The sequence below is a fragment of the Entelurus aequoreus genome, linkage group LG23 (genome assembly GCF_033978785.1).
Source record: "Entelurus aequoreus isolate RoL-2023_Sb linkage group LG23, RoL_Eaeq_v1.1, whole genome shotgun sequence".
NCBI classification, from domain to species: Eukaryota; Metazoa; Chordata; class Actinopteri; order Syngnathiformes; family Syngnathidae; genus Entelurus; species Entelurus aequoreus.
Window position 1 is genome coordinate 26,500,093 of NC_084753.1, and position 7,942 is coordinate 26,508,034.

The 7,942-nt window shown below is 39.0% G+C and overlaps 1 protein-coding gene across 1 annotated transcript in view; it reads left to right on the forward strand.

Annotated features, from left to right (window-relative positions):
* The window catches only part of LOC133641118 (protein eva-1 homolog C), a 432,473-nt gene that overhangs the window by 16,187 nt on the left and 408,344 nt on the right, over positions 1–7,942 (forward strand). The gene's annotated exons all lie outside the window — the stretch shown is intronic.

A 7,942-nucleotide genomic window follows, 5' to 3' on the forward strand; every position in this document is an offset into this window, starting at 1 on the left:
GCAGCCCGTTTCTTTACCCTGCCATGGTCTGTGCACCATCAGAGCAAAAGCCACACAGTTTTCCCATTTAAGGTCGTGTTCTTTGAGGAAACGGTCCATTATCTTGAACAGCTAATCAGCAGTGGCTCTATTTTTTATGTATTTGCAAAACAGCAAATCCTCGCACAGTGACTCGCCATTCACAAAGCTTCCGCTTAGCCCCGCCCCCATTAGTTACTGTTGCTATGTCTGTCAAACTTTCGCTCCTACCTAGAAATTTAAAGCCTACAGGAAGAATAAGTAATTTACATTTATTTATATAGCGGATTTCACAGACAGAATCACAAAGTGATTTACAGTGTGTATAGAAAATGAAAGCATAGTAAAAAAAAAAATCTAAGAATATAATTGAAAAAAAAAAAAAAATTAAAGTGAAATTTCCTCCCGTTCCTCGCGCCCCACCTGTCATGTCTCTATTCCCCACCAGTGGGGCGCGCCCCACACTTTGAGAAACGCTGCTTTAGAGGTTTACTGCATGTTTTCTTCAGGCAGTCGTCTTCATAAATCTCGTTGGACACACAATGAATTGTTTAAAAAAGGTTGTTTTTAGACAGCTATTATATGATGTCTGTATGCAAATGAGCAGATGTTTGCCTAGTTTGTGTATGCAAATTGACAGACATACACTACCGTTCAAAAGTTTAGGGTCACCCAAACAATTTTGTGGAATAGCCTCCATTTCTAAGAACAAGAATAGACTGTCGAGTTTCAGGTGAAAGTTCTCTTTTTCTGGCCATTTTGAGCGTTTAATTGACCCCACAAATGTGATGCTCCAGAAACTCAATCTGCTCAAAGGAAGGTCAGTTTTGTAGCTTCTGTAACGAGCTAAACTGTTTTCAGATGTGTGAACATGATTGCACAAGGGTTTTCTAATCATCAATTAGCCTTCTGAGCCAATGAGCAAACACATTGTACCATTAGAACACTGGAGTGATAGTTGCTGGAAATGGGCCTCTATACACCTATGTAGATATTGTACCACAGACCAGACATTTGCAGCTAGAATAGTCATTTACCACATTAGCAATGTATAGAGTGTATTTCTTTAAAGTTAAGACTAGTTTAAAGTTATCTTCATTGAAAAGTACAGTGCTTTTCCTTAAAAAATAAGGACATTTCAATGTGACCCCAAACTTTTGAACGGTAGTGTATGTTTGCTTTTTGTGCATGTGTCAATGGCCAGACCCATGTTAACGTGGTGTGTATATGTGTACTGACAGATGTTACATAATGAGCGTACGTGAATGGACAAACAAGATTTTCGCAGTGACAGTGTGTTTGTTAATGGCCAAAAATATGTTTACATGATGTGTATATGCGAAGAGACACTTTAGAGGTTTACTGCATGTTTTCTTCAGGCAGTCGTCTTCATAAATCCCTATGGATACACAATGGATTGTTTATAAAGGTTGTTTTTTTCCAATGGAGATTTTTCTATTTGCACACCTCTGCACAATTCTGCATACATAAAATATAATAATGCAGAGTTTTGATGGATGCTGTCAAAAAGGTGTTAAATGAACAATGTCTACAGAAAGGTGTGGTGTGCAATGAGGTCGAACAGCGCTCATTATATTTCGAATAACGCGCAGCTGGCTTTTCACGTTTTACTTCTCATGCTCTATAACCGCAAAGACATAAAGATGACAGTAGAAAGTCTTCCCTCACCTGTGACACTTTGTCAAGTGCGAGTAATTTGAGTTGTATCATGCATGTACTTCATCGAAAAGTGTCAAGTGTGTGCTATCCGGGAGGAGTGGGTTCTCCTGCTTAATCTGTCAATCAAGTTTTTTCCGAGGAGTCGATGTGCGTTTTCCCGAAACGGAAACACGCCTTCGTTTGATTGACATTTTTGTCCGCGGCACATTTATTAAGCCCTGCGTGGGCCCTAAATTTCCAGTGAATCTTGCCACACAGGATGGGATTAAGAAAGTGACTCTTAAGCTGCAGGCATCAGCTGCTCGCAACGTACGCCAACAGCTGCCGCCGCGCTCTCTGCTTGTGTGCGCAACACACACAAAAAAAAGAGAGAGTGATGGCAGCAGGAGCCCACCGAGGGCCGCAGGGACGGGTCAGAGAAGAGCAGACGGCCGTGTCATTTGGCTGCAAGCATATGGTGAAACTCAAGTGTGTAATTTAGCCGTGACTACGGGTGGCCCGACGTTAGCGTCTACACACACACACACACACATCTACGCTTCCACACACAGTGACAGGAGGACGTAATTTACCTGAGAACTATGGGGGGGCCGAGTATCCTGTTGCACTTGTCATATGTACTGACATCGCTCAAACACATTGAGCACCCCCCTGTTGTGTCAGAAATCTTGAAATTATTGAAGAATGCGAATGTGTGGACGGTTGTTTAAATTATGTGCGAAAGGACAGACAGATGCTTTCACTATGTAGATGTTTAAATGAATAGCCACAATGGATAGTCGGATGTTATTTTTTTTAAATATGTACATGGATGGACAGATAATTTTTTTATTTTACTTGTGTGTGTAACCGAATGGACAAACCAAGCTTTGTATGTGTATGCGAATGGACAGTCAGATGTTTTTGAACATACAGTACAGGCCAAAAGTTTGGACACACCTTCTCCTCATTCAATGCGTTTTCTTTATTTTCATGACTATTTACATTGTAGATTGTCACTGAAGGCATCAAAACTATGAATGTGAGTGGAGTTGACAAAAAAGGGCAACATAACTGAAAACATGTTTTATATTCTGGTTTCTTCAAAATAGCCACCCTTTGCACACTCTTGGCATTCTCTCGATGAGCTTCAGGCACACTTGTGAAGTGAAAACCATTTCAGGTGAAGCTTATGGAGAGAATGCCAAGAGTGTGCAAAAAAGTAATCAGAGCAAAGGGTGGCTATTTTGTAGAAACTAGAATATAAAACCTGTTTTCAGTCATTTCACCTTTTTTTGTTAAGTACATAACTCCACATGTGTTCATTCATAGTGTTGATGCCTTCAGTGACAATCTACAATGTAAATAGTCATGGAAATAAAGAAAACGCATTGAATGAGATGGTGTGTCCAAACCTTTGGCCTGTACTATATGTACATGCATGGAAAGATAGTTGTTTTGCTTATTTATTTATCATTTATCATTTTACTCGTAAGTGAATAGACAAACCAAACATTTTATTATCTGTGTACGCGAATGGACAGTCTGATTGTTCTTAACATGTGTGCGTGGATGGAGAGAGAGTTGTGTTACTTGTTTGATTTATGTGTGTAAATAAATGGACAAACCAAACTTTACATTATGTGTATGTGAATGGACAGTCGGATGTTTTTTGACATAGGTACTATGATGGCATCACCAGTCTTAAAGGACATTGATTCATTTGTTCAATTTTGTAGGAAGAAAAGCAGATAACAGACGTGACAAAAAACTATAATCATTTCAATTGGCAACTTCCTGGCTTTAAGAAACACGAAAATAAATCAAGAATTGTGTTGTTGCACAACCTCTGGCTTGTATGCTTGCAGTCTCTGAGGCATGAACTTAAAGGCCTACTAAAACCCACTACTACCGACCACGCAGTCTGATAGTTTATACATCAATAATGCAATCTTAACATTGCAACACATGCCAATACGGCCGGGTTAACTTATAAAGTGCAATTTTAAATTTCCCGCTAAACTTCCGGTTGAAAACGTCTTTGGATGATGACGTATGCGCGTGACGTAACCAGTGAAACACAAATAGCTCTGTTTTCATCGCAAAATTCCACAGTATTCTGGACATCTGTGTTGGTGAATCTTTTGCAATTTCTTTAATGAACAACGAAGACTGCAAAGAAGAAAGTTGTAGGTGGGATCGGTGTATTAGCGGCGGACTACAGCAACACAACCAGGAAGAATTTGACTCGGATAGCAGACGCGCTAGCCGACGTTAGCCACCGACCACACGGATGATCGTGGTGAAGTCCTTCGTCCTTCCGTCGATCACTGGAACGCAGGTGAGCACGGGTGTTGATGAGCAGATGAGGGCTGGCTGGCGTAGGTGGAGCGCTAATGTTTTTATCATAGCTCTGTGAGGTCCCGTTACTAAGTTAGCTTCAATGGCGTCGTTAGCAACAGCATTTTTAAGCTTCGCCAAGCTGGAAAGCATTAACCGTGTATTTACATGTTCATGGTTTAATAGTATTGTTGATCTTCTGTCCATCCTTCCAGTCAGGGATTTATTTATTTTGTTTCTATATGCTGTTAAGCACGATGCTATCACGTTAGCTCCGTAGCTAAAGTGTTTCGTCGATGTATTGTCGTGGAGATAAAAGTCACTGTGAATGTCCATTTCGCGTTCTCGACTCTCATTTTCAAGAGGATATAGTATCCGAGGTGGTTTAAAATACAAATCCGTGATCCACAATAGAAAAAGGAGAGAGTGTGGAATCCAATGAGCCAGCTTGTACCTAAGTTACGGTCAGAGCAAAAAAAGATATGTCTTGCACTGCATTCTAGTCCGTCACTCTATTGTTCCTCATCCACGAATCTTTCATCCTCGCTCAAATTAATGGGGTAATCGTCGCTTTCTCGGTCCGAATCGCTCTAGCTGCATTGAAAACAATAGGAAAATATGAGGAGGCGATCAACTGACTACGTCACGCTACTTCCGGTAGGGGTAAGGCTTTTTTTTTATCAGAGACCAAAAGTTGCGAACTTTATCGTTGTTGTTCTATACTAAATCCTTTCAGCAAAAATATGGCAATATCGCGAAATGATTAAGTATGACACATAGAATGGATCTGCTATCCCCGTTTAAATAAAAAAAATTCATTTCAGTAGGCCTTTAATGAGTGGCAAACAGTACTGTTTACCAATCTTGCTCCGACTTTCTCTGATTGCTGTTGTCGGATCAGCTTTGCAGGTTGGAGTCTTGTCATTGACCCTTTTCTTCAATTTCTACCACACGTTTTCAATTGGATTGAGATCCGGACTATTTGCAGGTCATGACATTGACCATATATGTATCTTTCTTCATGGAAAATCTTGCGTTTTTGCTCAATGGCAGTATGGATTATCTTCTTAAAGTGTCATCATCCCCAAACATCTTTTCGATTGATAGAATATGAAAAGTGTCCAAAATGTCAATATAAAATTCTGCATTTACCAAAGATGTAATGACAGCCATCTTCCCATTGCCATTACCTGACATGCAGCTCTATACCATCAATGACTGTATGACTACCGTATTTTTCGGACTATAAGTCGCAGTTTTTTTCATAGTTTGGCCGGGGGTGCGACTTATACTCAGGAGCGACTTATGTGTGAAATTATTAACACATTACCGTAAAATATCAAATATTATTTAGCTCATTCACGTAAGAGACTAGACGTATAAGATTTCATGGGATTTAGCGATTAGGAGTGACAGACTGTTTGGTAAACGTATAGCATGTTCTATATGTTATAGTTATTTGAATGACTCTTACCATAATATGTTACGTTAACATACCAGGCACGTTCTCAGTTGGTTATTTATGCCTCATATAACGTACACTTATTCAGCCTGTTGTTCACTATTCTTTATTTATTTTAAATTGCCTTTCAAATGTATATTCTTGGTGTTGGGTTTTATCAAATAAATATCCCCCAAAAATGCGATTCATACTCCAGTGCGACTTATATATGTTTCTTTTCCTTCTTTCTTATGCATTTTCGGCCGGTGCGACTTACACTCCGAAAAATACGGTATATATGTTTTCTTCAGGCAGTCGTCTTCATGAATCTCATCGGAAGGGTAGCGAACATCACCTTGCCAAATGCACATTCATGATTCATCACTGAATATGACTTTCATCAAGTCATCCATAGTCAATGATTGCTTTTTCTTAGGCTATTGGAACCTTGTCTTTTTAGGTTTAGGTGTTTTCATTTAGCTTTTTTCTATTTAAATCCTATTTCCTGGTTTCCTAACTCCTGGTTTCTTATAGTTTGATCACAGACGGTAGCTCCAGTTTGCACCCATTTGTTCTTCATTTGTTTTGCTATATATTTCCAAGATATATAGCTTTAAGTTTTTTTCGTCCTCATGCTTTGATGTTTTCCTTGACCTACCAGTATGCTTGCCTTTTACAACCTTCTCGTGTTGTTTGTACTTGGTCTTTCGCAACATTGCGTGAGGATTTACCTTCTTGAAGTTTGATAATCCTCTTCTTTGTTTCAATTGGCATCGTGTTGGAGCCATGATTCATGTCAGTCCACTTGGTGCAACAGCTCTCCAAGGCAGGAACAATCCTTTTTTAACTGCATACAGATTAAATCTGATGGAGGTGCATTCCATTTCATTTTTTATTTTTTTTACCAGAGGTTGTACATGGACAGAGTTGTTTTACTTATTTTACTTGCGTGTAAGTGAATGGACAAACCGAACTTTACATTATGTGTGTATGCGAATGGCTAGTCGAATGTTTTTTGACAAATGAACATGAATAAACAAAGTTGTTTGACGTTTTTTACCTATGCGAATGGACAGTCGGATGTTTTCTATCATGTGTATGCGAATAGACAGAATGGAAGGTCAGAAATATGTTTATATTATGTGTTTGCAAATGCACAGAAATACATGTTTACAAGACTGTAACTGTGAACTGAATGGACAGACAGATGCTTGAAATACATGTAAGTGTGAATGCAAAGGGTAGATGTTGTACATTGTGTGTATGCGAATGGATGGTCAATGTGGACGTCAGACTGGCATTTGCAATATGTGGCTTGTTAATGGCCAATCATATTTTTGCATAATGTGTATGCAAATGATCAGACATATTGGCGTTGTGTGCATTAGAGGTGTCCAATAATGGCTTTTTTGCCGATATCCGATATTCCGATATTGTCCAACTCTTAATTACCGATTCCGATATCAACCGATACAGATATATACAGTCGTGGAATTAACACATTATGCCTAATTTTGTTGTGATGCCCCGCTGGATGCATTAAACAATGTAACTTTACCATGAATTGATTAACGTGATAAGTCGAAAAACTTATTCGGGTGTTACCATTTAGTGGTCAATTGTACGGAATATGTACTGTACTGTGCAATCTACTAATACAAGTTTCAATCAATCAATCAAAAACAAGGTTTTCCAAAATAAGAGAACAACTTCAACTCCAGTTATGGAAAAAAGTGCCAACATGGCACTGCCATATTTATTATTGAAGTCACAAAGTGCATTATTTTTTTTAACATGCCTCAAAACAGCAGCTTGGAATTTGGGACATGCTCTCCCTGAGATAATCCTGATACCCACTACAACTATGGGAAATACTATACTTTGACTTTCACAAAGTGCATTATTTTTTCATTTTTTTTAAACATGCCTCAAAACAACAGCTTCAAAAACAATGAAGGCACACAGCTTCAGTCCAGAGTATACCAGAGCAGTGGTCCCCAACCACCGGGCCGCGGACCGGTATTAGTACCGACCGCACAAGAAATAAAAAAATCAAAAAAAAAAATATATATATTTTTAAATTAAATCAACATAAAAAACACAATATATACATTATATATCAATATAGATCAATACAGTCTGCAGGGATACAGTCTGTAAGCACACATGATTGTATTTCTTTATGAAAAAATAAAAAAATCACGTTGACCGGTCCTCAGCTACAAAAAGGTTGGGGACCACTGTACTACAGCATACTTGTCAACCCTGAGACCTCCGAATTAGGAGGGGGGTTTGATTGAGGGCGGGGGTGTATATTGTAGCGTCCCGGAAGAGTTAGTGCTGCAAGAGGTTCTGGGTATTTGTTCTGTTGTGTTTATGTTGTGTTACGGTACGGATGTTCTCCCGAAATGTGTTTGTCATTCTTGTTTGGTGTGGGTTCACAGTGTGGCGCATATTTGTAACAGTGTTCAAGTTGTTTATACG